At 41.1% G+C, this 12,510-nt stretch overlaps 1 protein-coding gene across 9 annotated transcripts in view; it reads left to right on the top strand.

The window, feature by feature from the left end:
* Window positions 1-12,510, top strand: part of LP (LIM domain containing preferred translocation partner in lipoma) — a 723,802-nt gene that overhangs the window by 208,427 nt on the left and 502,865 nt on the right. Inside the window, exon 1 of one of the 9 annotated variants that reach the window (XM_071090664.1) lies at window positions 2,049-2,265. The exons of the other annotated variants lie outside the window; for them this stretch is intronic. The gene's annotated coding sequence lies outside the window, so the exon portion shown is untranslated. Of the gene's footprint in view, window positions 1-2,048; window positions 2,266-12,510 lie in introns of those variants that run through there. 9 annotated transcript variants of the gene reach the window in all.

Genomic DNA, 12,510 nt, shown 5'->3' with positions numbered 1-12,510 from the left:
ATCTCAGAGCCTCCATCATCCACCTCTTAAGCCTGGTAAACACTTTTATTAGATAAGAGAGACAGCTTTGCATAAATGTACAAAAGTTTAGATGAAAAGTTCTCGAATCCTGAATCACATCTTGCCATAACCTCTTACTAGCTGTGTGTTCTTGGACATCTTATGGACTTGAACTTCCTTGTCTCTAAAATGATTATTCCATTTCCTTGTACTGCAGAAGCTCATGAAAAAGATCAAACGAGATAGGGGATGTATAAAGTGCTATGCAAATGCAGTGGTACTAATTGTAAATTATTGTTGATGTTTTCTTGGTTTCTGTACAGTTGACTCATTTGCTTTGTCATTAATGATGAGGCATGAAAGAAATGCTGTTTGTTTTTAATGAACTATGGAAGAGTAGGTGGAGCTGACGGGATGTCGAGATTTCAGGAGAGCTCTTTTAGGTTTCTGGAAATGATTCTCATACCAATAGTTGTAAGCTTAGGTTGAAGAGCAATGTTATATTTATACTATAATTTTTCTTCAAATAAACTGTGATAAAGATTTTGAATATTACTTTCATATTCTGAACTTCTCATGTGCACTTGAAAAGAGCCATGAAATAGTAGTAGCGGTTGCCATTTATAGGGGTTGTAGAGTGTTGTTATGGTTAAATTTATAAATCCTTAAAATTATGTTTTCTATCACAAAAATGCCTAAAAAGGGCACATCCTCTAGGTTTTTTCCTTCTTCCCTTCCTTCCTTCCTCTCTTCTCCTCTCCCCTCCCCTCCCCTCCCCTCCCCTCTCCTCCCTCCCTCCTTCCTTCCCTCCTTCCTTCCTTCCTTCCTTCCTTCCTTCCTTCCTTCCTTCCTTCCTTCCTTCCTTCCTTCCTTCCTTCCTTCCTTCCTTTCTTTTTCCTTCCCTTCCCTCCCCTCCCCTCCCCTTGCCTCCCCTCCCCTCCCCTCTCCTCTCCTCTCCTCTCCTTTCCTTTCCTTTCCTTCTCTCACACTGTTGCCCAGGCTACAGTGCCGTGGCACAGTCTCAGCTCACTGCAGCCTCCACCTCCTGGTTCAAGTGATTCTCCTGCCTCAGCCTCCCAAGTAGCTGGGATTACAGGGGCCCACCACCATACCAGGATAATTTTTGTATTTTCAGTGGAGATGGGCTTTGCCATGTTGGCCAGGCTGGTGTCGAACTCCTGACCTCAAGTGATCTGCCCATTTTGGCTTCCCAAAGTGTTGGGATTACGGGCGTGAGCCACTGTACCTGGCCCCTCTAGGTTTTCTTAAGAAAACATATCTATTCCTCAAGTGCTTACTCTGCAAAGCCTAGGTCTGCCACCAAGGGATAATATGGCTAAATGTACTTCTTTTCCTCCCAGAGTTCACTGTTCAGTAGGGGACACAAACACATAAATAACTAGCTCTTGCACCAAGCGAAATGTACAGTGCAACAAAGGAGAGGTACAGATAGTAGGCTGTGGGCCCGAAGGAGGGTTTCTGTGGGCGTGAGTGTGAAGGAGGGGTTTCCTGAAGGAGGTGGTATTTGAACATTCCTTTTGACGACTAAAAGGATGTCCGCAAATGCAATTAGGGTAGAAACATGCCAGATAAAGGGACAGTGTGTTCAATACACTAGGCATTTCTTAAACTGTTTATAGCTGAGGTTATGGGAAAAGAGATACATAGAAATATGAGAATACCTCCTTTGAAGATTCTATGCTGATATCCTGATCCATCTGACTATGCTTATTTTACTGCCTTTTGTGTTTGTGTTCTTCTTTACTGGGTATCCTTTTTTCCACTTTCTTTCTGGAATTTTCTTTCCTGGCCATTAGCCTCTCTCTCCTGCACCGTTGCCTCACTCTCACTGCCATACTCCTTTGAGCGTTCTCCTTCTCTTGTTTCCTAATACTTTTACATCCCCCTCCATCCTTTACTCCTTAGCTTTTGTTTTTATTTGCAGCATTAAAGATAGCCTCTTTTTATTTCCCTGTAGTGATTAGGTCAACGTGTTTACAATATGAACACACTGTTTTCTCTTCTTCAGGCTCTGAATCATCAAGTTCACAATGCCATGTCTAGTCAGTACTCCTGTGTGTATAGTGCCCGTTGTGGCTGAGAAGAGATAAGGTCACTGGGGAAGAAAATAAGTTGCTAAAATCTGTTGGAGTACAGTGTCAGCTTCCAGGTTTGTCTGAGGATGCAGTGGAAACCACGTTCTGTGGCCAGCATGTCAGTAGCTTTTGATGATCAAAGCCTTCCATTCTGATACTTTAAAATAAGGTAATGTAAGTTCACATCAACTGAATCCAGACAGTTTCACCATCCACTACATTATTAACTCCAGATGCGAAAATTCATTAGGGCTCAAATTTTGTTTGAGGCCCAACTGTTTTTTAAATTATTATAACAATTATTATCTATTTATCTATTTATTTATTTTACAGCTGATGGGAAGGGAAATTTAACAGCTGTGTGATTAGCAGGGCATGAAATTAAAAATATTTTGCACAGAATCAAGAGGTTGTTTACTACAGAATTTGTCATCTGAGAATTAAGTGTCATTAAGACTGCCCACAGGATGATCTCTTTCACCATTCAAGTTTTGATTTTCACACCCAGTTTTTTGCTAAAAGGCCTGTAACCTTTTCTGGAAGGAGAATGCACATGGATTTATCATGAAGGTAGCATCAGCATTTCAATTGCTAATAGTCAAGGTAAGAACCATACTCCTGTCTCTCACAAAATTACGGTACAACTAGAGGTTCAGCCTCACTGCTCTCAGCAAAGAGTGAGTTCCAATTTGAGGAAATCAGGTAAATTAGAAAAGGCTGCAGCCAGATTAGTGGCTTCACTCTTTCCCTCTAAAACTGTAGGAGTTTCATATTTCCATAAAGGTAGCTCAGGTCCCTAGAGCATGATGTTTACCCTTACATTTTCCTAGGTGTATGGGCTCTTGACATCTTTGGTCTCTTCGCAAATGCCCTCTTTCGACTGAACTCTAGAAACTGCTGTGTCCTGGGCTGAGCGCAGTGGCTCACGCCTGTAATCCCAGCACTTTGGGAGGCCAAGGTGGGTGGATCACGAGGTCAGGAGTTTGAGACTAGCCTGGCCAACATGGTGAAACCCAATCTCTACTAAAAATACAAAAATTAGCCAGGCGTGGTGGTGGGCTCCTGTAATCCCAACTACTACGGAGGCTGAGGCAGAAGAATCGCTTGATCCCGGGAGGTGGAGGTTGTAGTAGTGAGTTGAGATGGTGCCACTACACTCCAGTCTGGGTGAAAGAGTGAAACTCCGTCTCAAAAAAAAAAAAAAAAAAAAAAAAAAAAAGTGCTGTGCCCTTGTTCCTTTGGGCAGGATGTTGGCAGTCTTCTGCAGAAGTGTGGTCAGGCACATTAACTGGATTGTCTTGGCCGAGGTTTGAAGGCAGTGCCATTTGCTTGGGCAAGTTACATGGACTCTCTGCAGTTCATTTACCCCATCATCCACCCACCTAATGTCAGTACATACCTCAAGGATTACTTTGGGGATTAAGAGTTATTACCAAAAATGTTTAAGGCCCTGCCTGACTCATTGTTTATGCTCAGTTAATGTTAGCTATCTCCATTCTTTTCAGGCAATATATTGTATTATGTTTGGAGGTCTTCATATCTAGTTTCATACCTGACCCAGACTTGCTTAACTTCTGTCCTGGAATCTTTTTTCTATCCCTGTCTTGTTGTCTTTAATAGAGTCTTTCTTGTTTGATACTTGTATACTTGCCTTAGTTCGTTTTTTAGGCAAATTTTATCTTCATATTTGTTGAGTTAAACCAGACACAGCTTCTACACTTACGGGGTTTCCTTTTTGGGAGAATGGGGCTGGTGACAATGAATGCAGAAAACTTTTATTGGAGATAGACATGCAAAAACACTCAGAGATAGAGTTGAAGAATTTGTAGTCATTAGAGGAGAGGGGTGTTAGTTTTGGCTGGGATTGGAGTTAAGTGGAGAGAAAATCAAGGAAGACTTTCTGGAGGAGGAATTTGATCTGGAACCTGCACTGTTATGAGAATTTGAATTTGACCTGGCAGAAAAGGGGAAAAGACTTCTCAGACTGAGTGGAGTGTTGGAGCTGCACATTTTATTTTATTTCTCATATTTGTTTCCTTCCACCCTCTAGCCACCATTCAGACCGTTCGGAGGCCTGTTATTGTAGGTGGGACCCAAGTTCCAGCAGTAGTAGATACGTGAGTGAAGCTTTTATAGTATCCATGTCTTGTATATAAAATGAACAGGGGAGGAAGCCCTGGAGTCCATTCTAATAAATGTATTTCAAAGGGGGCTTTCCTCTTTTGTCTGAGTGAGAGGCAGGAGGAATAGGAATGACAGAGGCAGCAAATGTTGGATGTCTGTAGAAGAATCATAGAGTTCTCTTTAGAGCACTAAACAGAGGGCTAATAAAGGGCTATTGAGTCCTCCTTACGTTTTTTTCCTCTCTCAGATGAGTTTTAAGGGTAATAGAAGTGCTTTTTTTTTTTTTTTTTTTTTCCCCTGGTGATCTCTAAATCTTACTTTTTTCTCTCTTTATCTCTTCCTTTTCCTAGAAGCTAATATTGAAACCACTCTTGTCCTCTGCCATTAAAAATAAATCTGGGTAGCTTTCAGCAAGAGAGTATTTCCTGGAATGCATTATACTCTGGGCAGTAGAGATGTATGTTTAAATACTTTTCCTGTAGAAGGTCATCGTGACAGCAGGGGATGCCACCAGCAACCCTGCAGTGCGTGGTGAATGTGTTTCCACACTGTGTCTGTCTTGCTTCTGCTCTCTGCCGTGTCAAGCTGATTTTAAGTTTACTGTCACTTTTAACATGTGACTTGATAAGGTACCATAATGTGTGTGTTGCTGGCCAAACATTACATGTCATGACTGTAGAATCATTAGACTGGAGTTTTAGCCTAGACCTTAGAGCACGCACCTGCAAGAGGCAGTTATTCGAGCAGCAGTCTTTGTGAGACTGGAATTCAGGCACAGGGAACACTTGTTCCTAAGTTGCTGCCGTTGCTCAAACCATCTTGATAATGTCTTTCTTTCTGTTGTCTTTTTGTCTTTCTGTCCTTCCTTCCTTTCCTTCCTTCCTTCCTTCCTTCCTTCCTTCCTTCCTTCCTTCCTTCCTTCCTTCCTTCCTTCCTTCCTTCCTCCCTCCCTCCCTCCCTCCCTCTCTCTTTTCTTTCTTTCTTTCTTTCTTTCTTTCTTTCTTTCTTTCTTTCTTTCTTTCTTTCTTTCTTTCTTTCTTTCTTTCTTTCTTTCTTTTTCTTTCTTTCTTTCTTTCTTTCTTTCTTTCTCTTTCTTTCTCTTTTTCTTTCTTTTTTCACTCTGTTGAATGTTATCTTTTGTTTTTATTAAAAAATCAGTTTCCAGTTTTATCAGGATATAATTGACTAACAAAAGTTATGTATAGTTAAGATATACAGCATATTTTGATGTATATTACATTGTGAAACGATGACCATAATCAAGCTAATTAGCCTAGGTATCACCTCACATAGTTACCTTTCTGTGTATGTGGTAAGAATGTTTAAGATTTACTCTCTTAGCAAATTTCAAGTGTACAATACAGTATTAACTACAGCCACCATACTGTGTATTAAATCTCTAGAATTATTCATTTTGTATCACTGAATCTTTGTACCCTTTGACCAAGAACCAAGATCTCCTCATTCCCTTGGTCCTGGTAACCATCATTTTACTCTGCTTCTATGTGTTTGACTTTTTTAGATTGCACATATCAGTGAGGTCACATGGTGTTTGTTTTTCTGTGCCTGGCTTATTTCCTTAAGCAAAAGTTCCTCCAGATTCATCCATCTTCTCGTAAATGACAGGATTTCCTTCTTTGTTAAGGCTGAATAACATCGTGGTTATACACCGCATTTTCTGTATTTACTCTTCAACTGATGGACATTTAGGGCGATTCCACATCCTGGCTATTGTGAATAATGCAGCAGTGGACACGGGAGTGCAGTTGTCTCCTTGAGACACTGATTTCGCCTTAGAGAGGATTCTGGGGCTGGGCTCCGTGGTGAAGGGTACTCTCTTTCCCTCACCTGGAGGTTATGTCAGTGGTGTGCTGGGGGTTGTGCAGGTCATATTAAGCTGTCCTTCCTGCCTTCCTCAATGCATCATTTCTTAGTTCTACGTTCCACCCAGGTGCTGCACTCTCTCACCTGAATTGCTTAACGTGTGTGAGGTATTTTGGTGTGTGGCTAGCTGTTTAGATGTTTCTGAGAGGGAATGAGTGCTGGAAACTCCTATTTTGTCATTTGCTAATGTAACCCCACCGTGGAATTGTCTTCAGAGATAATGATGAGCCACTGCCAGAATCACAGAATCATGAGATGTGAAACCATGGAATCTGTTTAGTTCCCATGCATGTGAGAAAGCTGAGACCCTGAGACAAATATCGACCCGTGCTGCCGAGTCTTTCAGTTAGACAGGGACAGCAGCAGTTCTCATTCCCTTGTGGCTCTACGTCTGATGTCTTCTCGCTGTTTTGTTGCATTATAGAAAATTGAATTTTTTCTTTTGGAGACAGAGTCTCGCCATGTCGCCCAGGCTGGAGTGCAGTGGTGCGATCTTGGCTCACTGCAAGCTCTGTCTCCCGGGTTCACGCCATTCTCCTGCCTCAGCCTCCTGAATAGCTGGGATTGCAGGCACTTGCCACCATGCCCAGCTAATTTTTTGTAGTTTTAGTAGAGATGGGGTTTCACTGTGTTTGCCAGGATGGTCTCGATCTCCTGACCTCATGATCCACCCGCCTCGGCCTCCCATAGTGCTGGGATTACGGCGTGAGCCACCGCGCCCGGCCAGAAATTGATTCTTAGTTGAGCCTATGAAGAGTTAGGGAAGAAAAAAAAAAGAGAGAGAGAGGAGAGAAAGTTCCCCTTATCATGGCCTATTATCACAGGGTATGTTTTTAGCAGAGGGAGAACCCAGGCCTTACGGAGTGGGTTACGGCTTCTTTTACATTCCAAGAAAATCTCAAGAAGTAGAAATTGGGGCCGGGCGCAGTGGCTCAAGCCTGTAATCCCAGCACTTTGGGAGGCCGAGACGGGCGGATCACAAGGTCAGGAGATCGAGACCATCCTGGCTAACATGGTGAAACCCCGTCTCTACTAAAAAATACAAAAAAACTAGCCGGGCGAGGTGGCGGGCGCCTGTAGTCCCAGCTACTCGGGAGACTGAGGCAGGAGAATGACGTAAACCCAGGAGGTGGAGCTTGCAGTGAGCTGAGATCCGGCCACTGCACCCCAGCCTGGGTGACAGAGCGAGACTCCGTCTCAAAAAAAAAAAAAAAAAAAAAAAAAAAGAAGTAGAAATCACTTTGACTGCCAAATATTTTAGTTGGCTATTGTCACATCTATTATAAAATAGATCTGGTATAGATAAAAATAGAGTTAAACACACTAGTTAATGGATATATCTGGTGTGGATAAAAATAGAGTTTAGCATACTAGTTAGTATATAAATATGGTGCCAGTAAAAATAGAGTTAAATGTACAAGTTCCTAATTGGATTGTAGAACTTACCGTTCAGGAGTAAGGATGCTGTCAAGTCTAAAGCTATGTCCTTGTCCTAGTCAGTTGTTATATTCATGGCAGCCTTTTCTAAAATGGGCTCCATGAAATACTAGGTTCATAAATGGTCAAATCACTTTGGGACTCCTGCTGTTATTTCTACCCATTGTGGAGATTCTCCATGCATCCCCAGCAAGTTTAACTCCGAGAAGTCCAACAGGCAAAAGCAATAACTACAACTTTCTTTTCTGTTATGTTAAATTCAGGTTTTGTCCAATTTATTTTATAATGGAACCATTTTGTGGATGATTTCCCAGACTTGTGTTCTGTGGAACATTCTTTGGATCGCATGACTTTATTGTTAAAATTCTTAAGGTTCACATCTGTCATCTTATAATAATCTTGTGTGAAGTATAAAGTCATTTGGGCTAAACTGTAGACCTCCATCTGCCCTCCCTTCTCCACAGGAGAAATTACAGGTTTATTTAAGGATCAAACAGTTTTGAAATGAAATGTTGTTAGGAGGGGGGAATAAAAACCTTTCAGAGCTTAATAATTGCAGAAAGAAGACAGTGTTATACCAGCCAAACCAATTTTGTGAATTAGCACTTTAACTCAGAGAGTTGTTCCTGAAAATAGCTTGTTTTGAAGCAACACTTTGTTGGCTTCTGGTGGTACACTTTTTCACCATCAAAGGCACAAATATGGGTGATTTTAAACTGTGGCATACTTTTCGCATTCAAAACCAGGGCTTGTGGAAGAAACAACACCCTTTTTTAACTTTTCAGAAACAGTTGGCTTGACCATCATGGCTTTTTTTTTTTTTTTTTCTTTAGGATATTAGCTTTTTGTTAAGCTGGAAGGGTCCTCAGAGATGTTGTCCAAGCCCACCCTTGACAGATGAAGAAATAGAGGCCCAGAAGGCTTTAGTAATCTTTCCAAGTCTTTTTATTAGTTACTGACAAAATCAGAACTAAAGTCAAGTCAAAATCGGAACTAAAGATCTCTTACTTACCTGTCATTTCCCTGTTCAATGCCTCTTTTATTTGTACACTCTGTTAAAAAGAAAGAGGTTAACTGTTTCTTTTGGTTATAACTGTTATACTGCACACACACACATGCACACACACACACACACAGAGAGAAAGAGAGAGAGAGAACAGATGAAAGAAAGCCATGATTAGGAACCTTGTATGCTCAAGGGGAGAAGACCCTCTATAGGACCTGGAATGTCTTCTTTTCTAAAGAACTTCATCTACCCCGGGTCAGTCCTTTGATACTATTCACTTTGAAAACTGGTTTACCTTAAAGGAAGAGGTGTGTGTGAAAGAGAGGGTCACCCACCACATTTTAACTCTCTGTCTTATTTTAAGCAGACAGATTCACTACATCAAGATGGTATTTACAGTTATCGCCATGAGATGAACTAGCTCATCTCCAAGTGCTTAAGGGATATTGCCTAGTTATAAGTCACTATGTGATTTTTTTCTCCTCCCACCCCCATTTACAGCTTCTTTCTTCTTTCTTCACTGCCCATGTCTAAACCTGGGGAACTATCTCACTCCATAGACAGAAAAGGAAGGTCAGATCCAAGGTAGATCTTTCTTTCTGCTAGGTTTAACCTAGTGGTAGCAACAAAAGTCAGTTCTCATGCCTCTGAGTTTCTTGTTTTAGGTAGAAGCATTTGATGGGTTAGGGATCATAGGAAAGGTTTGTTTTTTAAATTCTCCATTAAGAGGATGCTATCTGTGGATAGCATCGTGTGAAGGGAAGTACATTAAGCTTAGTAATGGAAGATACGGGTTCTAAGCTGCACCTCTTTGCCAACTAGTAGTGAGATCCTGGGGAAATCAAACAATCGTTTTTCCCTTTGGGCTTCAGGAGTCATGATTCTTGTCTTGTCAATCTCCTGGGGTTGTTGTGAGGACTAAATGAGATAATAGATATGAAAAGGCTTTGTAAACTACAAAGCACCTCATACATATGTGTAAGGCATTATTATCATCAATAATCATAGCAACCACACACTGCTGCCTTTGAGCCAGGTACTGTTTTAAGTGCTTTCCATCTATAAGCTCACTTCATTCTGACAGCAACCCTAGTGTGCCCATGACCAGTGCTGGGCATTGTGAATCAGCAGGCCTGGCAGCTCACCCTGATTAGCTGGTGATTTCCTCTGTGTTCTTGGGCACGTCCTTTCCCTTCCCTAGGCCTGAATTTTACTCTTTGTAAAGGAATCACAGACTCAGGTTGGATGGAAGGGTTCTTCTGTTCTGTCATTTGTGATTTTGTCAGGCAGTCATTGGCCCCACAGGCTAAGTCACCGATTTTATTTATTTATTTATTTATTTATTTATTTATTTATTTATTTCAGACAGAGTCTCTCTCTGTTGCCCAGGCTGGAGTGCAGTGGCATGATTTCGGCTCACTGCAACCTCCACCTTCCAAATTCAAGCAATTCTCTGCCTCAGCCTCCTGAGTAGTTGGGATTACAGGTGCCTACCATCACACTCAGCTAATTTTTGTATTTTTAGTAGAGACGGAGTTCTATCATCTTGGCATGGCTGATCTTGAACTTCTGACCTCATGATCCACCTGCCTCGGCCTCCCAAAGTGTTGGAATTACAGGCGTGAGCCACGACACCTGGCCAGTCACTAATTATTAATCAGAGCCCACATTTAACTGACTACAGTCATTATTTTCATTCTACAGTTATACAAAGAGCTCATGTAAATTCCCGAAGGCTGCATAGCCTTCAACTGGTGGGGCTGGAGTTCACACTTTGCTCTTGTGTCCTAGGATGATGGCAGTGAGATAGACATGGGTAACTCTCTAGCGATCCCAGGTATGTTATATTGTCAGCATCCTCATCTAATCAACATCATGATTATCATTGAGCCCTTTAGGTTTTCAGTTGTTGTTATTTAACTCCACAATTAGATTCCCAGCATCTTGATGGTAGGTTTTCTGTACTTCATTGTGTATTGCCAGTGTTTTGTGCAAGATATGATGTAGGCTAGTGTCTCACAGTATATGCAGTTTGTTTTCTGTCCATCCTTTCCATCCTTTGAACCTCTCAAGGAAGCCTGGGTTGGCATCTGCCCAGCTGTTGGGCAGAATGTTTTTTTCACATTGTCCCACATGGGACTGGGAAAGCGATTTGAGGATGTCGCTGTGGCACGAATCTGGACAAGTCTTTCTATAGGGGAAACCTGTTTCACGCTGTGGCCCTTTAGTGAAAGGGCCACATTTTCTACATGACATTATGGACCCTGATTTTTCTCACACCTGTGTAACTCTACTGGTGTCTCTTGGCTATTGCAGCTTTGTTTTGCTTTGCCATTGTTTTGTTTTATTTTTTCTGAAGACTTGGTTTTCTTGGGCTCTGCTTATATACGACACAAAATTTGTAGACCGTTTGTTTATGGGAAAGAGTCACACCCACGGAAATTGGGAGAAAATTAACTCTTGGAGCCCAAAGAAACTGATGTAAATCTTATACCATGAACATCTTCAATTTCTGACTTTGCCTTCCTTCTCTGTATGGTGCTGCTCCAAGATCTCTTATTGGGACCAGTAACTATTAACCCGCTCAATGTACTTATTTTACCATTAACCTATCATGAATAGCCTGTCCAGTCCCCATTAAATGACCCACTATGGGGGTCACTCATTCATTCATTTATATATGAATTACCTACATTCATTTATATGTGAATTATTAGATATTATCTACACTGAACAAGGCAAAATTGGGGATACAAAATGAATTAGATACAGTTCCTGCTTTCAAAAACCTCATATTCTGAAGAGGGGAGATTTGTTAATTCAGTCAAATAATCTTCGATGCCCACCATGATGAGATATCAGGCATGCCATTGGAACTGTGGGCACTTGGCAGGTACAAGCCTTTTCATCACAGGTTTTCTGGTCTAGGGAAGAAAAACATCGTATTAATAATTTTACAAATAATTATGTAATTATAGTTGTGAGAGGTGCCACAGAGGGAAGACTGAGTGTTGTAGGAATATATATATAAATATATATAAAAATATATAAAAATATATATGTATATATAAATATATATGTATAAATATGTATATATAAATATATATATGTAAAATATATATTTATACATATATATGTATAAATATCTATATAATATATCTATATAAATATATATATATATATTTTTTTCTTTTTTTTTTTTGAGATGGAGTCTCGCTCTTGTTGCCCAGGCTGGAGTGCAGTGGCGTGATCTCAGCTCACCACAACCTCTGCTTCCTGGGTTCAAGCGATTCTCCTGCCTCAGCCTCCCTAGCAACTGGGATTACAGGCGCGCGCCAGGACACCTGGCTAATTATTTTTGTATTTTTAGTAGAGAGGGAGTTTTGCCATGTTGGCCAGGCTGGTCTTGAACTCCTGACCTCAAGTGATCCGCCCACCTCGGCCTCCCAAAGTGCTGGGATTACAAACGTGAACCACTACGCCTGGCCAGTTGTGGGAATTTTATAAGGGTTTTTTTTCCCCCTCTGGCCCAGTTTGTGGGGAGAGGTGTGTTTCCCCAAGGATGTGGAGTTAGCCTGTTGACGGAGGCATGGGAGAGTGGGCTTAGACAGAGATGCCTCTCATATAACATAGAAAGCCTTCCGTGCCCAACCCAAGTGTTGTAGAAGTTGAAAGGGGAAAAGACTTTTTCAAAATTGGCTTGACAGAACAGCTCCTCTCAGTGTCTTCTTTTTTGTCCCCCTCTATAAATGGTAGGTTTTCGTAGTATCATGACGCTTTTTAGCAATTACAAATTAATATAAGATAAATTTATGTTTTTCCTTACTACATAGATTTGTTAAAATAATTCACTCTATTTCATATGTACACACAAGCTCCTTGAATCCAATTAGTAAGAAAAACACTTCATGTCACTGTTAAATAACATGAAAATAAACAACTGGTTAAAAAACAAACCCCAAA

Source organism: Macaca nemestrina, chromosome 2, assembly GCF_043159975.1.
Source record: "Macaca nemestrina isolate mMacNem1 chromosome 2, mMacNem.hap1, whole genome shotgun sequence".
In the NCBI taxonomy this organism is placed as follows: domain Eukaryota; kingdom Metazoa; phylum Chordata; class Mammalia; order Primates; family Cercopithecidae; genus Macaca; species Macaca nemestrina.
Note: the sequence above shows the minus strand (reverse complement) of the source record. Positions and strands in the feature narration are given on the sequence as shown.